The sequence below is a fragment of the Vipera ursinii genome, assembly GCF_947247035.1.
Source record: "Vipera ursinii genome assembly, chromosome: 1".
NCBI classification, from domain to species: Eukaryota; Metazoa; Chordata; class Lepidosauria; order Squamata; family Viperidae; genus Vipera; species Vipera ursinii.
Window position 1 is genome coordinate 157,054,572 of NC_139512.1, and position 26,602 is coordinate 157,081,173.

At 37.0% G+C, this 26,602-nt stretch overlaps 1 protein-coding gene across 1 annotated transcript in view; it reads left to right on the forward strand.

Annotated features, from left to right (window-relative positions):
- Nucleotides 1–26,602, forward strand: part of MYO3B (myosin IIIB) — a gene marked incomplete at both ends in the record, with an annotated part of 400,700 nt that overhangs the window by 370,791 nt on the left and 3,307 nt on the right. The gene's annotated exons all lie outside the window — the stretch shown is intronic.

The following is a 26,602-nucleotide window of genomic DNA, read 5'->3' on the forward strand; positions in this document are numbered from 1 at the left end:
TTATGTCAGCCCTCCTGGGTAAAGCAGACAGGAAACAAGTAGATGAGCTAAATCTACTTTATTATAAGGCTACATTAGCAGAATCCTGAAAATCTGAAAGGACAAACTTCCCTTCCTCCACTTTTAACTTCTTGCTCCATTAAGACTGGTCCTTCCCTAGTTTCTTTACCTGACCATTAAGCAACTGTGGGCTCCTACCACTCTTATTTGGTTGTTTCCTAGGACTGCAGGGCTTTTTTTTGTCATAGAACGCCCAGAACAGAGTTCCGGCACCTTTTTTGGATGGAACCTTGTAGGGTAGGCAAGGCGGGTTGTATGACGTGTGTGAATTCCGGCACTTTTTTTTTTTTTACAAAAAAAGCACTGCCTAGGTGTATCTCTTCTCCCTTTTCTTCAAAGTCACCCTTCTCTGCTGGGAATGGAACATTTGACTTCTTTTGAAAATAAAGAATAGGCAAACTTGTTGAATCCTGGCTGGAAAGAAGTGGGATTTACCATCTCCCCAAATATCCTCTAATAACTCATTGGGATTTCCAGGAATTTTTTTTTTCAGCTGTAGTTCCCTTCATAACTTTATTTGCCTACTTGAAAATAATCTCAGCTCCATCTCAGGTCAGGTTATCAGTGCAACCAGTTGAAGGCCTACTCAATTATAGATGAACTTAATCAGGATTCTAGTTATCCAGACTTAGCGTCCTGCATTACCCCAGCAACATTTGGAATCCTACTCAGGGTATTCTATTTTAAATTTTGATTGGGAGCCTCACAGAGTTGATTAGAAGATGGGCAGCTATATAAATATTTTAAATAAATAAATAAAATGATGTTAATTACACTAAATGGATCTCTTCTTATCTGCTCACTTTTGGTAGAAACAGAAGACATAGAAATAGTCTGTGCTGCCTAGAAGACTTCTCTCTACCATTTGCATTCTCTCATAAAACATATCAGGAACGGTTGCTGGAATTGGGTATGTGTAGTTTAACGAAGAGAAGGGTGAGGGGTGACATGATAACAATGTTCCAATATCTCAGGGGCTGTCACAAAGAAGAGGGAGCCAAGCTATTCTCCAAAGCACCTGAAAGCAGGACAAGAAGCAACGGATGGAAACTAGTCAAGGAGAGAAGCAACCTAGAACTAAGGAGGAACTTCCTGACAGTTAGAACAATTAACCAGTGGAACAACCTGCCTCCAGAAGTGGTGAATGCTCCAGCACTGGAAGTTTTTAAGAAGAGACTGGCCAGCTATTTGCCTGAAATGGTATAGGGTTTCCTGCCTGAGCAGGGGGTTGGACTAGATGACCTCCAAGGTCCCTTCCAACTTTATATTATTATTATTATTATTATTATTATTATTATTATTATTATTATTATTATTATTATTATTATTATTATTAATTCCAATATACCTTGCAGTTTTATAGTTCCTGCTGCTGTGCAAGCTTTCACCCTGCACAATGCTAATTAATCAGCAGCCACTTGTTGGTTTATTTATTTAGTCAGCTTCTGCATTCCTCAGGTATCTGCTTTTTCTCTTCATTTGTCCTTGCAATACATACATGATGCACTTGCTTCAAGATAAGGGTTACTGTCTTTGTATGATGGTACAGGCTTTTTACTCCTTATTTCACATGGCTGGCTTCTTTTAATACAGAGCGATCTGAGTTTTTCTTTCATTGCATTATTTGGAGATTTTCAGGATTTTCAGGATCCATCAGGCTGAACAATTCATATAGCTTTGCCAGTCAAAGACAATATGCAGCTTTACAGCATCTCCCATCTGACTGGATTACAGTTTCCATTCTAATATTAAAACATTGTGCTTACTTACATTTTTAGCTTACATGGGTACACTAAAGTTATAATTAATAGCAAATAACATTATAATAGCAAATCTTTGTGTAAAAAATCTGTTTGGTTCTAGGCTAAGTATATTCACCCATGTTGTATGGCTATAGCATTATTATTATTATTATTATTATTATTATTATTATTATTATTATTATTATTATTATTATTATTATTATTATCCTTCTCATCTCCTTTACTCCTCCCTCTTATTGGTATCATTATTATGATCATTATTCCCAGTGCTTTTTTTGTAAAAGAAAAAGGTGCCGGAACTCACACATGTCATACAACTCGCCTTGCCTACCCTACAAGGTTCCATCCAAAAAAGGTGCCGGAACTCCGTTCTGAGCGTTCTATGAGAAAAAAAGCCCTGATTATTACTCTGTTGCTCTGCATGTACATTGAGAGCTTTTGCACCAGAGACAAATTCCTTGTTTGTCTAATCACACTTGGCCAAATAAAGTATTCTATTCTATTCTATTCTATTCTATTCTATTCTATTCTATTCTATTCTATTCTATTCTATTCTATTCTATTCTATTCTATTCTATTCTATTCTATTCTATTCTATTCTATTCTTACTGCAAAGGCTATTTGTCTATTTAATGCACAACTATTTGTCTTTGTTGGACAGTAAATCAGTTATCCCTTCAAGGCAAACCCTTTATCAAACATAAGAATCAAAAGGCAAGATGAGAAGTTTAGGGCAAGAATATTTTACCCTTCCTTCCTTTTGGGGATCTATAGTCAGGGCTTGAGGTGGCTGGAACTTGGACAAAGCTCAAATATTATTATACTAATCTCACATCATCTGTACCATACCATACCGTGCCGTGCCGTGCCATGCTATGCCATGCCACGCCACTCCATACCAAAACCACTTCAATGTAGTGGTTAAGGTGCCAGGCTAGAAACTGGGAGACTAAAAGTCCCACCTTAGGCACAAAGCCAGCTGGGTGACTTTGGGCCAATGACCCTCAACCCTAGGAAGGAGACAAGGGCAAACTACTTCTGAACTCTTGCCAACAAAAACGCTGAGACGAGTGCAGGTAATTGCCAGGAATCAAGACTGACTCAAAGACACACACACATGCACACACGTGTGCATATACATACATCTTTGTTGATGGCTACGATTTTTATCATGCTGGGGTATTATGAATGCTCAGTTTTTTCTTAAGAATCCTTTGTGTATGACAGCTTTTGTGATGTTATTTAGCCACTGCTATGCATAGTCCAAAACTGCTCTGTATGTCTCTAATGGCAGACTCTCAATTAATTCTTCTCCCTCCCTTCCATCTTGTTTAAGCTTGTGTATTGCTGCTGAAATTATTAAAATTACCGTATAGTTTTCTCGGTGCTCTTTGTCTGTCAAGTCACCTTAGATCTGAGTTTCCTTTAATCATGATCCTTTATGATTAGACATAAGAGACTTGCATTCTTGCATTTGTTGCTCAATTTTTCATTTGTAAAACATTTTCTCTTCAAGTCCGCTAAAAGCCAGGAAACATAGCTACTTGGTTTTGATTATTCTACAATTTATATATTTATACATTTGGAAGATGCAGCAAATTCAAGGTAAGGTCAAGCCATTGGCAAACATGAAAGACAGAATACTGTACTGCATTGTATTGCAGAGCAGATTTGGTAAGCAACATAATTTTAGGCATTGGTGGGATTTAAATATGTGAACAACTGGTTCTCTGTGTGGATGCTGCTTCTGGAAGTCCATTCTGGGCCTGAGCAACAAAAAATTAGCTACCGGTTCTGCCGAAGTGGTGTGAACCGGCTGATTTTAGGCCAGCCTTCAGGACAACAAAAAACACACCCACAGTATAGTCCTATATTGGAGAAACATACATAAGATCTCAAATTTATTTTTTCTGAGGTTCTTATTATTCTTATTGGGTTCCTTTCAGTTCATTTATATGGGTTGTGCATGCTAAACCTTCTGGTCTGCCTCTTAAAAAGACAGTACCCAAACCAATCATATTAAGCATTTGTAGTGCTTCTTGGCCTTTGAGTTAAGATCAAATGTAGTGTGCCTAGAACTTAATATAGAAAACAAGGTTTGTGTCTCTGAAGCACACATTGGAAGAAATGCTTGGGCAATGTGTTGACAACACAAAACTCAGTACCAACATGCACGATAATTATCAGCCCACCGAGGAAGACCAGATATGGAACCCAAAGTTATGAATACTAAAACTAGCTTTATTATAGGGTTACAACAACTGCCTTTATCCACAAAAGAACTGGTGAGAGTCTAAGACATTTTCTCAAATTACATCTCTGTTTGGACTCAGATTTCTGTTATCCAACCATTTTCTTGGTTGTGGCTTTTCCTCCTGTTCCTCAAGGTAGCCCATTACAATAATACACTAATTGCAGAGAAGGCTAGCTTAAAAACTTGTAATTAGATAGCTAATCAGATTTGTTGACTGGATAGCACTTAGTCCTATGATCTTGAACAATTTGCCACAATACCAGTGCACTAATTAAGATTTCCTTCCTTCAGACTGTGACCAGATCTGACAGTTAAGAGATAATCAAACTCTGATCAATCCTGCAAAGGATAGTGCAGACTCTACACCTGATTCATACAGAGCTGAAGAGGATTAATGGTTTAGCACCAATCTTTTATGTATGAAGGTAATTCTAAAATTTGTGGATGGCTTTTTTTACATCCCAAAACACTTCCAAGGGAAATTTCACAACTTGTCAATCAACAAAGAATGAGGATGTGATTAATTGAACTTCTAAGATCTGAGCTGTTGGAAAATAAACTTTCAGCTACACATTACCATATTTCAAGCAACTGTCTTCCAAATTCCCAGACTAAACATACAGTATTACATAAGGAATGCACAATATATAGGACTGTGTGTTAAGTGGCTGTTAGAATAACAGGACTGATTCTGTTATCATTAAATTGTATGCTCTTTTTTTACAAATAATCTTAAATTTCATCTGGTATAAAGATAAATTTAATCTTATCTAACAGATGGCAGGGAAAAAACCCAGCTGTTTGAAGTGCTCTGAAGTTAAATTAATACAAGTGCTGAACAATAATAATAAAAAAAAGCTCATCAGCATCCTTAATTAAGGCTACCAGACCTGGACTGCATAAAGGACCAATACTAGATGATAACAAAAGGAGACAGAAAGTTCTAGTTCTTTGCTGCCTTGTTATTGAGTCAGAGTTTTCTATATCTCTTTCTTGACATTTAGTGGTTGTCTAGAATTTTGTAACACAGATTTGATAGCCTTACCCTAGCATTCTTGTATTTTAAAGGACTGTTAATTCCAATTTAGCTCAAACTCATAGATGGGTAGTAATACAATATTTCCTCTCTATATATATTGTCTATGGAAACCATCAGACAGGAACTTTATTTGGGTGCTTTCAATATATTTGGTTTATAACATTTATACAGAAGAGGATTTGTTACATTGGGGCGGGGGGGGGCGGGTCGTGCAGTTTTGAATCAGTTCTGACTCCTAGTGACTGCCTGGTCAAGTTCTTGCAGTTTTCTTGGCAAGATTTTAGAAGTGGTTTGCTGTTGCCCACTTCCTAGGACTGAGAGAGTATGGCTGGCTCAGGACCACCCAGCTGGCTTTGTGCCTAAGGAATGAAGAAACTAAGAACTCACAGTCTCCCAGTTTCTAACTTCATGTCTTACTCCTATATGAAAGTTTGTTAAATGTTAGTGTACTTTTATTTTCTGCTTAAACTTCTGCAAAATAAAAATCAAATACATTTTAAAAGGTATATTGCACAGGCTAGTTGGTGAATTAATAACTGTTAGCAGGGCTTTTTTTCTCATAGAACGCTCAGAATGGAGTTCCGGCACCTTTTTTGGATGGAACCTTGTAGGGTAGGCAAGGCGGATTGTATGACATGCGTGAGTTCCGGCACCTTTTTCTTTTACAAAAAAAGCACTGACTGTTAGAATCTCTGATTGCTCTATGTTTGAGCAATTGTGCTTTCAACAATCTCCTAAAGGATATTTTTCTGTATAACAGTTTTCTGTGTGTGTCAGGTTCACATGCTTGAAAAAAATGAAAAGTGAAAAAAAGAAAAGGACAGTGGATTGTATACCAGAGAGCTTGCTCATGTTGGCTTCTCCTATCTCAAGCAAAACTATGGTCATGTGGATTACCTCATATCCAGTGGTGGGATTCAAATATGTGAACAACCGGTTCTCTGTGTGGATGCTGTTCCCGAAAGTCCATTCTGGGTCTGGGCAACAAAAAATAAGCTACCAGTTCTGCCGAACTGGTGTGAACTGGCTGAATCCCACCACTGCTCATATCCCTTCATATCACATGGAGGAGGTAAACAGAACAAACAGTGATAGTATTTATAAGTCTGTCAGAAAGTCTCACTTGTTTGACTTGTAGGAGAAATATTTCCCTCCAATAAATTTCACCTATTTCTATTACAGCACATCTCCTCTTTCTTGACAAAGTTTTTGCAGGTATACAGAACAAACATGGTAGATCCTAATTATAGATCTCAACTGGCTACTTGGCTAATCTAATTCTTAGCTGTCCTGAATTAACACTCTAGAATTTCACCCACCAGTAGGTGATACATAATATTCCTTTGATGGAGGGGTTGGAGCTGAGAGTTAGTCTCAGCTGAGAGTTATGTACTGTGGGAAGATAGCATCTGTGCAGATGGTAGAGTCAATATGCAATGAAAGGCAATTAATCTTTATATCATGATAATACAGGAAAAATTCTACCAATCCAATTTTGGATTAGCTGTTCCACAGTTACTAATGACATTTCATAAATAAAAAGAATGTGTATGATCATAACCTGACGTAAATCATTTTTAATGCTATGGAGCAGTTAAAATAGTGAACTTTTTAAGTAAATGATATATATCTTCCTTCAAAAGAAGATCCAGGATAGAAATAGTCATAGTTTACAATCTAAGGTAAACTTTCTTGGGAAGTTTTGTTGTACTATGTGAGGTTAATTCTGAGTAAATGAATATAGGAATTTGTCGGTACTATATAATTGAGTTTAAGATACTTGGTGCACATCTATATATATTAGCACAATGGCTCTTTCTGCTAGGGATGTATTTAATCTTGCTTGCCAAAAGGTAACTTCCATTAAACTCTCAATTATTTTTTTAGTTTCCCTTGATAACCACCCAGTAGAACTACCGTCACAATTTATAATATAGCTGGACACCCCAATAAAAAACAAACTGGATAGTTATTGTAGATTGGGCCATACTTCCTCTGAAGGAGTCCTCCTGAATTCTCAGTTCCTGCTCAAGAAGTAAGGGAAACTTTTGACCAGGGTCACTTTGGCTGGTGTGTTAGGATTGCTCTGGTAATGCTAATTCATATTCTGATTAGGCTCAGGTGGAGTACTATAGTATACTAAATAATAATAATAATAATAATAATAATAATAATAATAATAATAATAATAATAATAATAATAATATAAAGTTGGAAGGGACCTTGGAGGTCATCTAGTCCAACCCCACACTCAGGCAGGAAACCCTATACCATTTCGGACAAATGGCTGTCCAGTCTTTTCTTAAAAACTTCCAGTGCTCGAGCATTCACAGCTTCTGGAGGCAGGTTGTTCCACTGGTTAATTGTTCTAACTGTCAGGAAGTTTCTCCTTAGTTCTAGGTTGCTTCTCTCCTTGATTAGTTTCCATCTGTTGCTTCTTGTCCTGCCTTCAGGTGCTTTGGAGAATAGCTTGACTCCCTCTTCCTTGTGGCAGCCCCTGAGATATTGGAACACTGCTATCATGCCACCCCTCACCCTTCTCGTCATTATGTGAAGCTGCCATTGAAAATGATATGGAAACCACAACTGATACAAAATATATCAACCAGAGTATTGACCAGGCAACCCAACCAATGTGAAATAACACCTATTACAATTTTGCTTCTTTGGCTACCAGATGACTTCCAAATCAATTTTTAATTATTAGTTGTTATCTTCAAAAGACAGCACAATACCAGGACATATCAGCCAATACCTTGCCATAAAAAAATATTGCCCATTGCCCAGTCTTCTACAACAACAGTTGAGAGTCCCTGCTCCTTGCAAGGAAAATTGGAGTTATACTGTGTAGGTAGTCCTTGGGTTACGACAGCAATTGGAACCAGGAATTCCATCTTTAAGCGACATGGTCCTTAGTATCTGGGTCAAGAACAGATGAGGAAAGAGCAGGTCTATATGGTATCTTATTTTCAAATCAATTTCAAGTCCTCCTACAAATAGCTAACGAAATAAATAACAGCAAGACTTTTTAGGAACTGAGGTTATTATAGACGTCAGATATCTGGGATTGGCCAGTTGAAATCATCATTAAAGCACTGTTAAATACAAGCATGCACATTTATACTATCCTTATTTGTAGAGACAGATCATTTGAATGCTTAGTTTTTCATGCTTAGCATACTAGTTTGCAGTGTTAGATATTTCTCTGCAGTCTCGGGTGATAAAAGATGTGGTAAGCAAATACTGTATCAATTAGTTTACATAGTTTAAAAATGTTAAGATAAAGCTAATAAGAAATTATTGATGCATAAAGCATTAAAATACCTTTTAAAAATTACTTTGGAAAAAGAAAACAATTGTAGATGATTATTTAGTTCTTTTAAAAATATGTATCTTTCCTGCTATGGTGAAAATTTCATGTGAACAATGTATTATGCATTTAATCCAAAATAAAATGATAAACTATGCTAAGTTCAGCCAGTGGAAAAGTTTGGCAGTCACAGAATACTGTGTCTAGCAGTGTCTAGGCAAGTTTTCATGAATTGAGTATCAAACAATTTTTTCCACAAGTTGAATGCCAAGTGGGTGAGCTTTGATGGTGAAGTGGGCAGAGTCCACTTAATAATCAAAGCTAAATAGTGAAAAATGTCATTAAAGCAATTAATATATGGGCAGTCCCTGTTATTTGATATACAGCAGGAATAGTTGACTGGACCCAGATGGAACTTGATAACTTGGATCAGAAGAGAAGAAAGCTAATGACAATACATCATGCTTTGCATCCCAAAAGTGATATTGATCAGTTATGTTTGCCAAGACCTGAAGGGGTTAGAAGACTTTGCAGGTGAAATGAACAGTGGAGGAAGAAATGAATGACTGAATGACTATAGTAAGAAAAGCCAAGAACTCTTGCTGAAAGAAGTCAGTCAAGGAAAGCTCTTGAAAACAACAAAAGTGAGGAGTGAATATAGAAAATAAATAATTGAAAACCAATTTATTAACTGGAAGAACAAGCCAATGCATGGTCAATAGTTGAAGGCTATAGAAGGGAAAGCTGATAAAAAAACCTGCATGGAATTGGTTAAAATCAGGAGTATTAAATAAAGAAACTGAAGGCTTTATTTTAGCAGCTCAAGAACAAGAGTTGTCAATCAATTGCATCAAGGCAAAAATTCAACATGTAACAAAAAACAGCAAATGTTGCCTTTGTAGTAAAAAGGATGAAACAATTGACAATTTGATCAGCAGCTGCAAGAAAATTTCACAAACTGACTATAAGCAGCAGCATGATTTAGTTGCTAACTTTGCTAAGGTTTGGATTTGAGTGTAATAAAAATTACTGGGACCATGACATTAGGAAGGCTTAATTGGAAAATGAACAACAACAACACATTTTTATAGGACTTTAAGACTCAAACAGACACCTTGTTTATATAACTTGATACAACAGTTATTGAAAAGAAGAAAGTCTACTTCAGTGATGTTGGTATTCTGGGTGGCTATAGGATTTAGGAAAAAATGGGGAAAAATTACAAATTATCAGTACTTGAAGATTGAAGTTGAATGCTTATGGAAAAAGAAATTATTTGTTATACCAATTTTTTTTTAATCCCATTTATATCCCGCCCTTCTCCGAAGTCTCAGGGCGGCTTACAATCTAAGCACAAATCAATGTGCTTAGCAATAGCCTTCATTCTAGTCACATTCTCCAATTGTGACTGGAGCCATTGGAGAAATACCTAAAGGACTTCTTCAATATCTGGAAATATTGAATTTATCAAACCTGGACATCTTAATTTTACAAACAATGACCCTGTTTGGAATTGCCTATATTCTTAGACATTACCTTAATAATTCCAAAGTCCTTGGTTAGACCTTTAATTATTTTCCCAGTTTTAGACTGCTCTAAGTTAAAGCTAGACAATCAGTTTAACAAAGTTTGCTACAGACTGAGGCAAAACAAGTTGACTTGGCCATCTGTTTGTTTATAAAGTTTATAGGCCTCCCATCTTACCTCCAGGTAACTCTGGGTGGCTTATAGCTGGTCTTTACCTCACTCCCACCACCAGTGAATGGTACTTTGCCAACTGTTTACTGAGAAACAGGAAGCACAAAATCTTGATCTAGTGTTTTCCCAGTGTCATGTTATTCCAGGGAGGCAACCAACAATCACCAAGGAGAAAGGGTTGTGCCCCAGTGGTCAAAGCAACCAGTAAGAGCTGAACAGATCTCAGTCCCTGCTGTTTCGTCTCTTGTAGTGCCTATACTACTATAAATGTTTGTACTTGTTGAGAAGTTTACTATAATGTGAAACAAGGGCAGCAAATTCTATTTTACATCTTCCATTGTCTTGGGTAACATGGGTTGGAAAGCAAAAAGAAATAGAACTGGGTTAGGAGAAGCAGGGTGCGTAAAGGTAAAGGTTCCCCCGCACATGCGTGCTAATCGTTTCCGACTCTAGGGGCCGGTGCTCATCTCCGTTTCAAAGCCAAAGAGCCAGCGCTTGTCCAAGGACGTCTCCGTGGTCATGTGGCCAGCATGACTAGACACCAAAGGTGCACGGAACGCTGTTACCTTCCCACCGTAGTGGTCCCTATTTTTCTACTTGCATTTTTATATGCTTTCGAACTGCTAGGTTGGCAGAAGCTGGGATGAGTAACAGGCACTCACTCTGCTACGCGGCACTCGGGATTTGACCCACCAAACTGCCGACCTTCTGATCAACAAGCTCAGCGTCCTAACCCACTGAGCCAATATTGTAACTGCTGGTTCAGGGCTTTCAGCTAAAACAATGAACATTAAACATATAAATAGATAGGCATCAGCATGGCATTAAAATTTGAATGTAAAAGACAGGGTGGGGGAAAATTATGAGAAGGATCTTGGACTTCATTCTAAGAGAAGAAATGCTGCAAGTAAGATACATGGTAGTAGTAGATGCCACCTGGGGCCAAAGGAAAGAGACATGTTCAGTGGTGGGATTGAAATATGTGAACAACCGGTTCTCTGTGTGAATGCTGCTTCTGGAAGTCCATTCTGGGCCTGGGCAACAAAAAAATTAGCTACCGGTTCTGCTGAAGTGGTGCGAACTGGCTGAATCCCACCACTGGACATGTTACTCCTTTAGATAAACTCACAATTATAGCAATACTCAGGAGCTGGTCACCTGTAGGATTTAGCCCCAACAAGAGGAAAAATCACCCTATGATTGTTGCTATACTAAGCTCTTTTTAATTTAAGCAGGAAAAGCTGCTTTTAATCCTAAATAATGAAAGTTATCAAATTCTGGGCTGGGAATTAGATAAGGCCAGTATCACGTAAGCAAATGATACTAGGATTATCAGAATAGATGAGTGCCAGTTTAAACTGCAAGTGAGGAATGATTTGAAAATTTACAAATTCTATCTTCATTACATTGATATATATACTAATTTGCTTGTGTTTGTGTGTGTGTGTATGTGTATGTGTGTGTACATATACATATATATGTAATTCTAATAGTTAATAATTTTATAATTTTTATCTCAGCTCAGGGAATAAATATCCTGTTTTTGCCCCTCCTAGCTTCATCATGAGGTAGATTTAGGCAAAAAGATCATAACAGTGCTGATCTCACCAAAGGATTTTTTTTGATTGAATAGGGATTTGGGTCTAATTCTTTGTAGTAAATATGTAAGTACTTAAATCTGATTATGGTCCAAGGTCTCTGGAGGATACTAGAGAAGATTACTCTAAACGCTATGCCATCCTGGTCCATCAGATTCTGTTTGAAACATGCATACTTGTCTATCACACTCTTCCTTTTTTGAATAAGCAATATTAGGCAAACCACAAAAAAGTAGTGGGAAATAATAAGCCAAAGCAATTCACAAAAGAAGTATAACTAAACTTAGTTTACAATATCTCCATTCCACACATTCCTCCGTATGCTTCTGTCTTTGTAAACCATCCTTGCTTCTATCATACCCAAACACTCCTTCATGCATTGTCTTTTGTTTTTAAAACTTCTGAACCCTCTCTTTTAAAGGATCTCATAAACTTCATCCAATGTTGGCTTTCTCAGTTTCCTTTTGACCCATTGATTCTTCTTTCATATATTTTTTGTGCAGTTTGATCCTCGTTCATTCTCTCTAAATCAGGGGTGTCAAACTCAATTTCATTGAGGGCCGCATCAGCATTGCAGTTGCCCTCAGGGGGCTGGGTGGATATGGCCTGAGTGGGTGTGGCCTAATGGGTGGGCGTGGCTAGAGTGCGTATGGCCTACTGGGTGGGCATGGCCAGCTCTACATCATTCGCATCAAGGGTGCCTATGGGGGCCTGGGCAGGAGTGGGACAGATCTGAGGGTCTCTGGGCCAGGGCCAAGGCAGTGGAGGCCATTCCCTCACTGTTTCCAGGATGGCTTCACGGGCCGCATGAAACCACTTTGCGGGCCGGAACTGGCCCCCGGGCCTTGTGTTTGACATGTCTGCTCTAAATGATCAAACTACTTTAACATACTTCTTTCACACTAGTTGGTCCTTTTTGTACTCAATCCACATTCATTCTTAATTCCATTTCCTTGTCTTGCCACACACACACTTCTTAAGTAACACATTTCCACCACATTTAATTTACAATTAAGTTAACCTACCGTAGCATTTTTTTACTCCATATGCCAAAGTGGGGGAAAGTATGACTTTTTAAGCAATCATTTTTGTTTCTTTCAACAAATAGTCATTCCTTGCAACAGACAGCATACTTAATCTCTCTCTTCCTAGCAGCTTTTGCATGTTTTAAAATTTCTCCATCTATTTTTTCACATTCAGCAAACATTCTACTAAACTACATTGATTCATCACATTGTTCTAGTTTTGCTCTGATAGATTCTTTTGAATTCTAATCATAAACGTATTCACTGCCCCATCTACTTTGAGAGTAGAATTATGTTTGGAATAGATGAATGAATGAACAAGTTAATAGAGTTGAAGATCTTGGCCAAATCAAATATAAACCTAGAGTTACAGTCATTGTCATTAAGTTCCAAACATTCTGAACTAGCAAAATTCAGGGGTTTTCCTCTTGAAAACTGGATTATTGCCAATATCTGCACCACAGTTCAGGGTCATTAATGCTCTCAAAATTGAACGGCAAAAGTAGTTACTTTAATCTGCTGCATGAATGTAATATTCTTCATATTTCCACTTTCTGGCTATCTGTTTCTGAGTTCCTATTGTTTAATAGCATTGTCCGTTCCTTTAGGAACACTTGCTTTCCAAGTCATCTTTCAGTCTGGCACTGCAGATTTAAATTACTTTTGTGATTTATTCTTTTAAAGGGCTCCACTTAAGCTTGTGAAATGATTTTCAAAAATGAAGTGCCACGCTTCCCTTGTTTCTGGGGCAGACAGATGATTTTTGTAATTGGTTCTGTTTCTAAATTGCTGACCTCATAGGCTCAATATGAAACTGAACTTAGAGGCAAGTGGGTATATAACAGTCCCACAGAATCCACAAGTATTCTTAAATCTTTAAGTCAGCACATATACTGTCTATTTGTTTTATGTGCAGTGTGAGTTTGGCAGTTATTTAACAGTATGAGCCAGCGGATTTAATGATCTTCCTGTGATTTATGCGTAACTTTTATTAATTGCACCAGTAGGAGTGAATGTTGACTAGAAATAAAGCCAGATGTCTCTTCCATACTGTTTTCAGCAAACAAACTCATAATTGCCCTGATATGTTCCTTTTTCTTTCTCTTTTTGTAACAGTAAATATTGTATGGAATATTAATATCCTCATTCCCCAAAGTTCATATAGGCTGAGATAGCTTTTCTCTCAGAATGTCCTGAATAGTTGACTTGTTACTAACTAAACGTGCAAAGACTAATTATGATTTGTCATAATTTCATTCTCGATAATTCCATTTTTTTTTCAGTAGAGAGTTATTTTTTTATTATTTTCTCATTCTATTTTATTTGTATCACATTTCTATACCACTCTTCTCGCCTGAGTGATTCTGGGTGGCTTACAAATAAAAGACACACAGCAATGTAAAAACGTATTTAAAAACAGAATTCAGAACAGAGTTAAAAACAGAATTCAGAAGAGAGTTATAACCAAATGAAAAACAAAGTTGAAATTAAAGGTTCAAAAGAGAAAGAGAGAGCTCCCTCAGGCCACCAACCATCTCCAGAATTACATATCACTCTTAGACCTCCATGTCAGTTGGCAGAACTGGGACTTAGGAAGGATTCTGGTCTTTAGGAAGACCAGAAAAAAGGGGACCCACCTCTCCTCTGGCAGGGTAAGATGTCCACAGGTGAAAGGCAGAGAAGGGCCTCTTCCTAGTCACAATTCCTTAACCATTGGGATCTGCAACATGCCCTTGCCAGGGTTGATGTCATTGACAATCCTTTTTAGAGTAATCTATTCAGTATTTCATTCCAGATCAGGGTATGCTTAAAACCAAAAATTTCTTCCTATCTTCCCTTTTTATTTTTCCTACTTTACAAGACACCTCCTCACTCCATGGATCAGCTGTCCTACAGGCTTGTTTTAATGGTCGATTTAGCTTGGGGGGGGAAAAAGCTGCTGAATGGTTAGTTATGGAAGATGCCCAGTAGAGTAGCCTCTCCTACTTTATTAGGCAGCCACTCCTCCCCAAATTCCAATAGACATTCTTTTTTAATTGCCAAATGTTAATGTATACTTTGCTATACAGAAATATACACTACAGTATATAGTGTATCATGTATTTCTAATAAACTATATAATATAATTGTTTTCTGATGAATTTTACCCCAGATTTCAAATAAAAAAAAGCTATTGCTACAGCAAATGCATTACCAAAAGATTATCCCAAAACAATAAACAACATACCTAAGTCAAAGTTTTATGCAGTTATGTGGCTTAATAAAAGTATTTATCAACCCAGAAAGTGAATGAAGAATTAAGATTCTTAAAAAATAAGGAATATAAAAGTTATCTCTGTGACCCGCAAATCTGGAAATGCAGCACAAGTTTGGATATCATATAAAGGCCATTGTTAAGAAGATGTAGGAAAGAGTTTTTAACCTGTCTATGGTCACAAGGGCGAAGTCTCTGCAGATAAGGAATCTTATTAAATCAACCCCCTGCGTATTAGTGTGGAAGGAAGCACACTAAATGGGTTCTAGAAAAAGCCCATCTATGTTTACACATGGTTAGAGTGCATAAATATCTCTCAACAGACATTTCACTGCAGTCTAACATTTGGTGATAAAGTTCAAGAACACTTGTGAGATCATCCAGATGAACAATGTATTTAACTGGTTGTTTTACCACTGAGTGAACCCTATAGGAATTAATTGGCCTATATATTCAGGTGGAAGGCTGAGACTATATAATTCCCCCCTACAAATTTGATACCAACAAGATTGGTAGCTGTCTGTCAACAGCAGAGATAACAGCCCTGTAAGATCAAACATGAATCTGACACTATGTAATATAATAAACTTAATATAAGTTATTGAACAAAATCAAATTACAGAAGAGAACATATAACTACTTATAGCATAATAGGGAAGCAATGGGAAATTGTAAAGTGTTTACAAAGAGTGCATTGTAAGCCTACTTCTTTGTAGTATAAAGTAGTTACTAAATGAACATCTAGAAACAAAAATTGCGAAAAGCTAACACAGCACTTCAGCCGCAATAAAACAAGTAACAGAAATTTAATTACCAGTACTGAGAAAGTCATCCTGGGCTATAAAGGCTGTTTCACATTTTACATTGTTTGCCATGGATGGTGTCAATACATGCAATACAACAATCAAGTAGCATGGCAAATTACAAGAGATGTGAAATATATATTGTAAAAAGTAATAAAAGGCAAGTCATCACATACCAAAATAATACATCCTATCTTATGTTTGGAAGCGCAAAGTAGCATACATAGTGCTTCTTCCTTCCACTATAGCTGATCCTGGGTGCCTAACAAGTATATTCATACGACATATACGGTATATTTAAACATATCTATTATCTGTGCTTACATTTGTATTTATCATATACGAAGATTATTTCTTAAGAGAAATTTATTTACTTTTCACGTTCATCACAGTTTGCTTTGTATTTCAGTAATACTGTGGCAACCTAAAAAGCTTAAAAGTTTTAAACCCAATCTTCTGCAGATTCATTCAGAAGTAAATTGCCAAACTTGGGCTATGGAAATCTGGGCAACCATTAGATGACACACAGAGATACAGTCAATCCTAACCTGCGTTGCCCCAGGTTAACCCCTGTATCTAAATTTTTACAGACTAGACACAACAACCATATACATTCTGTTTGGTGAGGATTACTTCCTGGTCCGTGTATAGAAATTACAGTCTTATTCTGGTACAAACTTATGAAATATCAACATTATTAATATACAGTATATGCAGAATTTGTATAGCACTCAAAGCATTTCACACACATTGTTTCTGAATTCTTAAAACAATCTTACAAAGGAAATTACCATTGAAGCTTGTGAAGAAGCTGTAGCTGGGTGCTTCCCTAAAGAATAGAATACACGGCAGGGGTGGGATTCAAAATAGGGGTATCCTGAGTCAGTCACTAAATATGTGGGCTGGATACTTCCACACCTGACCCATGGCTTCACCTCCTCAAAAAAATTTATCTTGGAGAAGAAGATAAGATTTACATTAGTTTCAGTGAGTGGCTTTTTCAAAGTCTAATTCCCATGCAAGGGAGTGAATGGAGTGGGAAGAGGAAGGTGTCACTTCTGGAAAAGAAAGGTAGAACATCCCCTTTCTTATTTGGTTGCCTTCTCTAGAACCAGGATACTTTCCTACACTACTTGCAATACATCAAACTAATGTTGGAGTAGGAAGTGATGGATCACAGCTCTGGGAAGAAGAGTTAACGTATCCCCAATTTCCTTTACGTTGCAACTTGCTTTAGAAGACATCTGACTGCTTTGCATGAGTGTCTTCGTTTATGTATTGAGGTTAGGTGTGTAATTATCCATGTTGGTGAGTCTTTGTGGCAGACCATATGATGAACAGATGTCAGAATGGGTGTCTGCATATAATCATACATATTAGCACAGGTATGCGTGAATGTATGTGAATGAGAAAGAGAATGGCATGATCCTCCCCCATACTCTTAATCCTGGATTTCAAAAGATCTCAACAGACCTTAAAAGCTGCTTAAAAAGAGAGCGCGGTTTCCTATTATTTCTGCCTTGTGCTATTCCATGTGGTATAGGTGACTACAGTATGCAGCTAGCTAAAAAGGGGAAATAGTATTAAAACAATAGGGACCAAAACAAAGCCTACTGCGGCACCTTAACTACTGGTAATAAATGTAATGCATGAGGCAGCCCAGAGTCTTAGGAAAGAAAGAACGAAAAAACTTTAAACACCATCTTGAAAAGTGTGTGATCTGTTTAGTGTGCCTTGTGTGATTTAAACCATGTGGTTCCACCCAAAATTACAGTGTTGAAAATAAAACCATAAGTCATGAAACCATGCAGAGGGAAATGCATGACTTCTGTTTTCAGAGAGCATGTGTGCAGGAAGATTGAGAAGGATCCTGTTAGAAGTTATAAACAAAAGGCAGCTCTCCCACTTAAATTGTGCTAGAGGTTCTGGAACCCACATGACATCAAAGCAGCGACACTGATGAACTTCTTAGCATTCTTTAACTCTAGGAACATACTCCATCTGAGTAAACAGTGATATAATTGGCTGCTGTTGCAAGGAATCAAAGTGATTAAAAAGTCAGAATGCCCTTTTTTAAAAAAAATTGGGAAAATCCTTCAATGTTATCTGTCCTGGTATGATGTTTGAAGTTGTGATGAAAAGGTGATTTTTAATGTTAAATCCTCAAACATGGAGGTAATAGTCATATGCTAAATATATGCTAAATGACCCTCACTTTTTATCTGAAATAAACTCTGAAGTTCATTTCATATTCCAGATAGTGAACCTGAAGTGAGTGAAGGAGCAAGGATGATCCACTTCAAGTCTTATGTTTTGTATTTTCCATGAGTCATTAGAATCTGCTGAGCCAGATGGCAATAAGCCCAGAAGTGTGAATCATCTTAAGATGCGCAGATGAGGGCAGCCCAGTGGCGGGATTCAGCTGGTTCGTACCACCTCGGCAGAACCGGTAGCTAATTTTTTGTTGCCCAAGCCCAGAATGGACTTCCGGAAGTGGCATCCACACAGAGAACCGGTTGTTCACATATTTGAATCCCACCACTGGGGCAGCCTCTCCTGCAGCCAAGGAAGTCTTGGATAATTCTGCACAGAGAATACTTGAAAGCTCAAATCACGTGGGGTATAATAATTATGCCTTCTCCAGTATAGAGACCTAGGAAGGTGGCTCATTTGGAACAGTGAATCCTCAAAGAGGTAGTAGATAAGATCCTCAGTGGAACAGAAATTCAGGCTCTTTAACAGTCTTCCACTTCACAATATCACATCTCTCACAATATATGCTGTTTGGGAATGGGTAACGGGTTGTGCACACTTTGAAAATGACTCAAGAAGTTTGGACATCCCACAAGCATTATTCATTAAAGTTCTTTTTTCAGGCTTCTGTGTACATCCAGAAGTGAAGTTGCTTTAAAGAGTCCCTATATTAAAGGTGGGTTTTTGTTGTTGTTGTTGTTGTTTGAACATCTGCAGCTGTCAGTGACTCAAACAGCTTACACTGTAGAGTAGTTATTTTGATATTCGTTGAGTCCATGGAAAGGAGTAAGGATTCTGAGTTTTGAATTAAAATTATACCTAGATTTCATGGACCTGTAACATGTGCTATGTTTTCTGCATAACTTACAAATAGTGTTCAGGATAACATTATATTTATACAAACTATTTGTTCTTCCTAGTAATTTTAGGATACCATCTGATTATCCAATATCTTCTGAACTATGACTGTTTAAGAAAATCAGAGTATTATTACATTTAAGGATTCTAATTATGACTTCAAAGATACCTTAATTCTAAACAAAGCTTCTGATTTTATTTCCATAAAAATGAAATCTTGCTATCAAAGCCCACATTTTACGAGCAGTTGTACACTAACATCTCAATATATTTTCCTCTTTGGAATTGGGATATTGCATCCATTAATTGGTGTAGTAGTCAGAAAAGCATTTATTAGTTATCAAATCATTTTTTCTGAGACCTCAGGTGGAAAAATGAAACCTGGAAAGGAGAAATACAGTTGAAAAGGACTTTATCACAGGAGAATATATTTTATTTTTGTTGCACAAAATTCTTTGCTTCAATATAATGCATTACATAAGGCAGGATCAATATATTTCACTTTGGTTCCTAAGTACTTTGAAATAAATTAAATTGTAGGAGAAAAAAACAAAGGAGAAATTAACATAACTTTCAACATTGCTTAAATTTTCATGAACCTGGACCTTGCAATGTCGTGATGAGCTCCCTGGAGTCTGTGCTAATATTTGCCAATAATTAAAGGTTACATTTTCATTTTATGTTTGCTACCTCTCCATATAAGTTCATGTGTGTGTATGTGTCTGTGTGTATTTATTTTCTTAATTATTAATGAAAACTTTTAAATGGTCCTATTAATTTGTTTTTTTCCCCCTCCATTTCTTGATGCTAATTTTCTAATGCTTGAATATTTAAAAGTAACATTTTCAAGTACTTTCTCTCTCTCCTGTTCCCCTCCCAGCTTTTAATTAGTGTAGATTATTCAGAAGGAATGGCAATTTAAACCCTGAAGCATACAGCTCTTGGGGATATTTCCAGTATCATTCTCTGAAGTATCTTAAGGATTAAACAATATCTTACAATTCAGTATATGAAATAATTTTGCAGTTTACTTTCCTTGGAGGCAATCTGGTTCCTTTGGCTCCCAGTAGAACCCAAAGCAGGATAAAACCAGCAGGGGGTAACAAAATCAACTCATTTTTCAAAATATGCAAGGAAGCCAGGCTTCTTTTCCTTTTCTTTGGCTTTACAGTAAAAACTGTCAGAAACTATTTTCTCTTAGCGGCATTTCTTGGAATAATCATGCCACACAGCAATATCACGTAGTCAAATGGTCAGTGCAGGAAGTGTAAAAAACAAGAAGTAGCTTCTGAATAATTCCCCTGTCACTATCATATGTGGAACATTTATTGTTAAAAAAAAATCCAAAAGCTTTGGGCACAGATATATAAACCTCCCCTCACTACCATCCTAGTAAATAAATCGGTGGCTTTTCCCCAAAGTTCAGGTCCTTATTTCTAACATCTTCCCTCCAACTATGTGAGTTTTTAGGATGTCTTCTTAGAATAAAAACAGATGGGGATGAGAGAATGCTAATGCAAAGAAGTCACTGCAATAAATATAATAATAAATATAAAGTAAGTAGATTAATAATTCCCAATGATTTTCTTGCAGACTTTTAAGTGTTGGGAGAGTTGACTATTTGTGGAAGAGGGGTATGGATATTTGTCTGTAATAATAGAACCCTTATTCCTTAAGTGAGAATTGCATCAAAGTCTATTGCTTATTTGAACATAATATTATTCAAAGAAGTGGGGTATAAAAATGGAAAACATGCTGTATTAGAGAATTTGGGGTGGGTTTTTTCATTTGAACTGAAATGCAGTTAAGAATTTAGTATTAAAAAAATACAGCTTTCTGACCTATTGGATAGCTAATATGCAGTGATTTACTCCAGTGATTTACTCCATTTTAAGTGTGTGTGTGTGTGTGCAATATCTGATCAGCACTTTCCCAGATCAGTGCATTTGCTGTTTTCCCTGTCCTACTTAAACCATAAGAACCAACACCTATTTTACTTTTTTGCTCCCAGAAGTTATTTTATGGCTTTCTCTTCTTTTTACTAAATATCTATATGTTTAATGTTTTTGTCACAATATGCCTGTATAAGTACATGATGGATGAGGGTTTTTTTGTTATCAGTAACTTTTGACCTTTTGCTGATAAGCTATATAATTAAATTATTATGTCATTAGTCGTCTCTGCTCCATACATGCTTATGCTGTTTTGACCTGAAACTAAGGTTTGTTACCAAGTAATAATGCATTCAAAGTAGCATGAAAGATGGGGTTGGAACTGAGAAATTCATTATTTATTATTCACTAATTCATTAGCTCTGCAGGCACTTTGGACTTCAAAGGCCGAAAGTACAAGCTGGTTTGAGACACTTCTAAAAACTTCACTTGTCTTAGAAACACCAGAAGCCCATTAATATAGAGGTCCCCAACCTTTTGGACCCCAGGGACCAGTTACATGAAGAGATGTTTTTCTGTGGACTGGAGGGGGTGTGGTTTTGTGTGCTGCCTGCATCCCACGGATGGGGCTTTGCTTGTTTGTGTGGACCAGTTGCTGGCATGCCGTGGCCTGGTACTGGTCTCCGGACCAGGGGTTGGGGACCCCTGCATGAATACTTGCTAGTATTGTATGATATAGCAAATAGGAATGAATCAACAATCTGGAAACTGCATTCTGCACAACTTGAAGTTTCCAGAATTTTATTTTGCAGATCCATATCCCTCCAAGATGTGTTACTTTTTATTATTTCTCCCTTTCTTAGACTGTTACCCAACCTTTCCATTCCTGGAGTTTCAATATACATTACCAATGTACATTCATTGTACACCTTAAGAGTAGTTTACCAGTTTTGGCATGCTGAGGTGAGAATCCATAGTCAGGTCCACATTTAAAGCTACAGCTCCACAAAACCCTGCAGGCAGAGCAGTTGGTTCTCTTCCAAACTCAGCTTTAAGCTCAGTTGAAAGATAGATGATCTTCTTGTGGGGAAAAAAAGAAAGTTAAATTCTTCCCCTACTTTATTCTCTTCCCAATTTCCATTCTTTTAAGCTGGGAGAATGATATTCAAAGAGAAGAAAGGGTGGGTGGAGGTAAAGGATTAATGATGGGCTTTGCCTGCTTCTGATGATAGAAAACAAAATAGGACAGCAGACATGAAAAGTCCATTTTGTAGAAAATGGAAGACAGAGAGTAGAGGGGAGAGGGGAAAGGAAAGAGATACTGGAGGGGGAAACAGGAGAAGAGTGAAGCAACCAAGGGGGCAGAAGGAACCGAAGGGGAAATTTTTCATCAGAGGCCACAGGAGTTTGGAATGCTATATTTCCTTCCTTTTCCCTCTCCTTTCCTATAGAACAGTGTTGCTGAGAAAAGCCAAAATATCACCCCCAGGGACTGCTCTCAGTTTGGTCATACGCTGTCTGGGACACTTAAAGGAGGTCAAAATAAACAATATCTCTGATGCCTACACAAATTCTGAATCACTCAAGCAGACGTTCCAGTTTAAATAATGTGTCTCATTTGGACCACCAACATATGCAGTAATTTATTAACAGGCTTTGTTGACTCTCTGGACATTTCCTGATTTATTTCTTAGATTTTTTTAAAAAAATCTCACCTTTATTCCTCACTACCACCACCAATTCTCTACATTGGCTGGGCTTTCTGAAACATTAGCAGTTCAAACTAACACTGATGATCTTCTGAGCCCTGAGTAGAGAATCACTCAGTTATTTGAGTAAATTAACTAAGATTCATATTGTATACTCAATAATTCATGTTTCAATCAGGTGAGCTAATTGACCCCTTCAAAAAGGTCCTTAATATGTTGCTTTTTAATTTCAAATCATAACAGTGTTCATAATGTTTGTTGTGTTGGTTTTTAGTTCCTAAACTTAATAAATACCTTTAAAATAGAATCTCATGATAGTTTCTGGACCATAACATGTTATGGTTGTATTCACTGATAAAAAACCATCTCAATTTATAGTGAAAGAAAGAAAGGGAGAGAGAGAGGGAGGAAAGAAAGAAAAAAGAAAGAAAAAGAAAAAAGAAAAAAGAAAGGAAGGAAAGAAAAAAGAAAAGAAAAGAAAAGAAAAGAAAAGAAAAGAAAAGAAAAGAAAAGAAAAGAAAAGAAAAAGCCATTGGTCTCATTCGAGATGGTGATGAGCTGCATATAGACAGGAGGTTGAGTAACAGGCTCTGTGATTCAGCCGTAACAATCTGGAGCTGAATACACTTAAAAGTATAGAGATGAGAGTGGATTTTATGAGGAGCCCTTCTATTTTACCACCTCTTACCATATTCAACAGCAGAGTATCAGCAGTAAAGTCCTTTGAATTTTTGGATTCTATACTCTCCCAGGACTTGAAATGGACACTTAATATTAGAACCATCATTAAAAAGGCACAACAAAGAATGTTCTTCCTACGTTACCTCAGGAAGTTCAGACTGCCCCAAGAGCTGCTGATGCAGTTTTACAGAGGAATTATTGAGTCTGTCATTTGTACTTCTGTAACTGTCTGGTTTGGTACAGCAAGCAAACGGGACAGGTACAGACTCCAACAGATAGTTAAGACTGCAGAAAGAACAATTGCAACCAGTCTGCCTGCCATAGAAGACCTGTATATTGTGCAGGTCAAAGGGCTGAGAAGATATCTGCAGACCCCTGGGCATAAACTGTTTCAACTCCTCACTTTGGGATGCCCCTAAAGGGCATTGCAAGCCAAACAACTAGACACAGAGATAGTTTTTTCCCTTGGGTCATCACACTGCCAAACACCTAATTCCCACCGTACTGTCTTATGTCCAAGGATATTTACCCATGTAGTAGGGCTGTAGTATTATTATTTATCCTTCTTATTATCTTTCTTACATTTCCCCTCTTATTGTTATTATTATTGTGATTATCATTATTCTGTTCCTTTGCATGTACACTGAGACTACTGTACCGGTGACAAATTCCTTGTGTATATAATCACACTTACCCAAATAAAATATTCAATGCAATTCAATAAATATAAAGTTGTCAGTTTAATGTGCAAGATACAGAAAAAGCATGTCTGTTTTGAAAATATGGCATATCCTGTTATTGTTCTTTTATTATTATTCAGGAAATACAATTTTTCACCTGTCAATTGTTCGCCTGTAATGCGTTCTAGAACAAAACCTGAGGGTTTTAAAAAGAAGATACATTATCTCTTTCATTGACATAAGACTATTAGGAAGATGTTTCCAATAATTAAATTGGATAATGACTAATTTAAGGTAATAAATGCTGGTCTTTTATGGCTGAATTCAAGTTGTTATTCAGAGACTGCCAAAATGGGGGATAGACGCTTCTTGGTCTATAACATGGGTAGGCAACCTTGGCTCTTTTATGACTCGTGGACTTCAACTCCCAGAATTCCTGAGCCAGCCACGCTGAGGGGAAAGAGAGAGGTTTCCAAGCTGAGCCATGCTGGCTCAGGAATTCTGGGAGTTGAAGTCCACGAGCCATAAAAGAGCCAAGGTTGCCTACCCCTGGTCTATAAACAGGCCAAATAAGGAATAAAGTAATTGAATATTACAACTTGCATATTAACAATTTGAATATTAACTTGTATAGCAACTTGAATATGAACTAGAGTTACAGTAATATCAACAATATTGTAGGAAAGACATACTGAGTGTTGGAAGCTAATTCTTTTTCATTTCTCCTGCTCCTATTTGCTGTCCCTAATTTGTCATTCTTACAAACTTTTATTACATGTTGGTAGAAGAAACAGAATATTTCTCGAAGTTATATTTATTTTTTTATTTTTAACATGTTATCATACAGAAATGTCTCAGTCTACTAAGCAAAATTTCAGCTTAAAGCTTTAGCATAAATCTCTTCACTATAATCTTAAAGCAATAAGCCTTAAAGGAATTTTTTAAAACTGCAGTGCTTTTATATCAAAATTTCCTATTCAGAGAAGTGGGTGTGTGACATCTTTGTAATTTTGTTAAGAAGCTGCAAATAGGGCAAAATAAGGATAAAATTAACTAGCAGTGGCAATCCTGCTCCTGCTTTTGGAGCGATATTACCTTTACTCACAAAATACCACTGCAGAAAGCATTATCTACTTTGGGTTTGAATTCCTCACCACAATGATTGACATGTGTGATTAGGTCCAAAACTCTATCAGAATGAGAACAGTGCTTTCTGCTCTCAGTTTATCATTTTGATACAAAAAAAAACATTGCTCACAAAATGGCAGCAACAGTTGCAAAACAGATAAATGAGCAGAGAAGGTTTCAACAAATGCAATTGACTCTTGGCTTTTTAGGGTCCTGGCTTGGAATGTGGTTGCAAAGCATATGGGGTGGTCATTCACATAGTTAGGAATACAAGAGACATTTACACAAAGTGCAAGTTATTATTTTTGTTCAATAAATTTACATAATGCTTCCTCTTTAGCCACATCATGAAACAGTTTACAGTAAAGTTTTAAAAAGGCTTGGAGTTCAGGAATAAAATTCAGTGCAAAGATTTGCTAAGAATAGCTATAGCTTGACACTGCAGCCATTATTCAGAATGATACACACTCAGTAGTGGGCTGGGCTGAGCTCCCCTTTCTTTGGAGGTGTTCAAGCAGAGGATGGACAGCTGTCTGCTAGGTTGCTATTTGATGTTGAACTAGGAGACAAAATCTGCTAAGATCTGTATGTCTGTGGAGATTCTGAGTCATCCAGGTCATAGCTGTGTCAAAAGTGCTTTCTCAAAAGGCAACTGGACTGTTTTTTCCTTGAGGAAGAAGAAGAAATTTAGTTTCTCATCCAAGAAACTTTATCTGTTGTGATGGGGGGTGAGGGGGAGGATGGGTTCTTACCAGATGATGGGAGAACTTCAAGTCCCAGAATTCTCAGCAATAGCCATGAAGATAAAGGAGCTCTGGAACTTGGAAGTTACAAAATTGGGAATCGCTGATGTGGAAGAGGAACTGCAGCTCATGTGTACTTTTTAAAAAGAGTATCTACATTTTGCTGCACTGCAGAAATTCGATTTGTTGATGTTTGTATGAAATAACATTGAGGTTTGGAAGGAACAAAACAATACGACTTTGCATACTTTGAAAATATTTCAGAAATGCTTCAATATGTGTGCAACACATTTTTTAATGAATTGACTCAACTGAATTGAATTGATGAAACTGTTGTGTCTTTTTTTGAGGTTTGCACAAAAGTAGGAAATAACCCTTTGGTGTCTTTGTGTTGGTATTTGTAACTTAGCTACTTCACTTTACATTTTTCCTTTGCATTCATTTAAAAACAGTTTACCTGTGAAATCAAACAATAAATGGGCAACACTGCCATGTTCTAATTTTGTTATTTGAAATTGATTGTTGCAAAAATCATTCCTTTGATCCAGCAGCACAGTTTTTGTCTGTAGTTCTTGTTGCCGTGTCATGAAATGCCACTTTCTTGATTAATTGTTATACTGCTGCAGACTTACAGTTTTAAAATGTTTTATTAAAAAAGGAACAGAAAGCAATCTTTAGATCACCAAAATGTATTCTTGCATTTTAATTTTCCAATGTGCCACTGTTTCGGTGATATAGTAGTAAAGCTATGAATTTTTCAGAGGTATGATTCCAAAATACTGAAAAACAAACCTGTCATGCATTTATTATTGATCATATTTAAGAAGCGCGCAGAACCATGATTTTATGCCTTT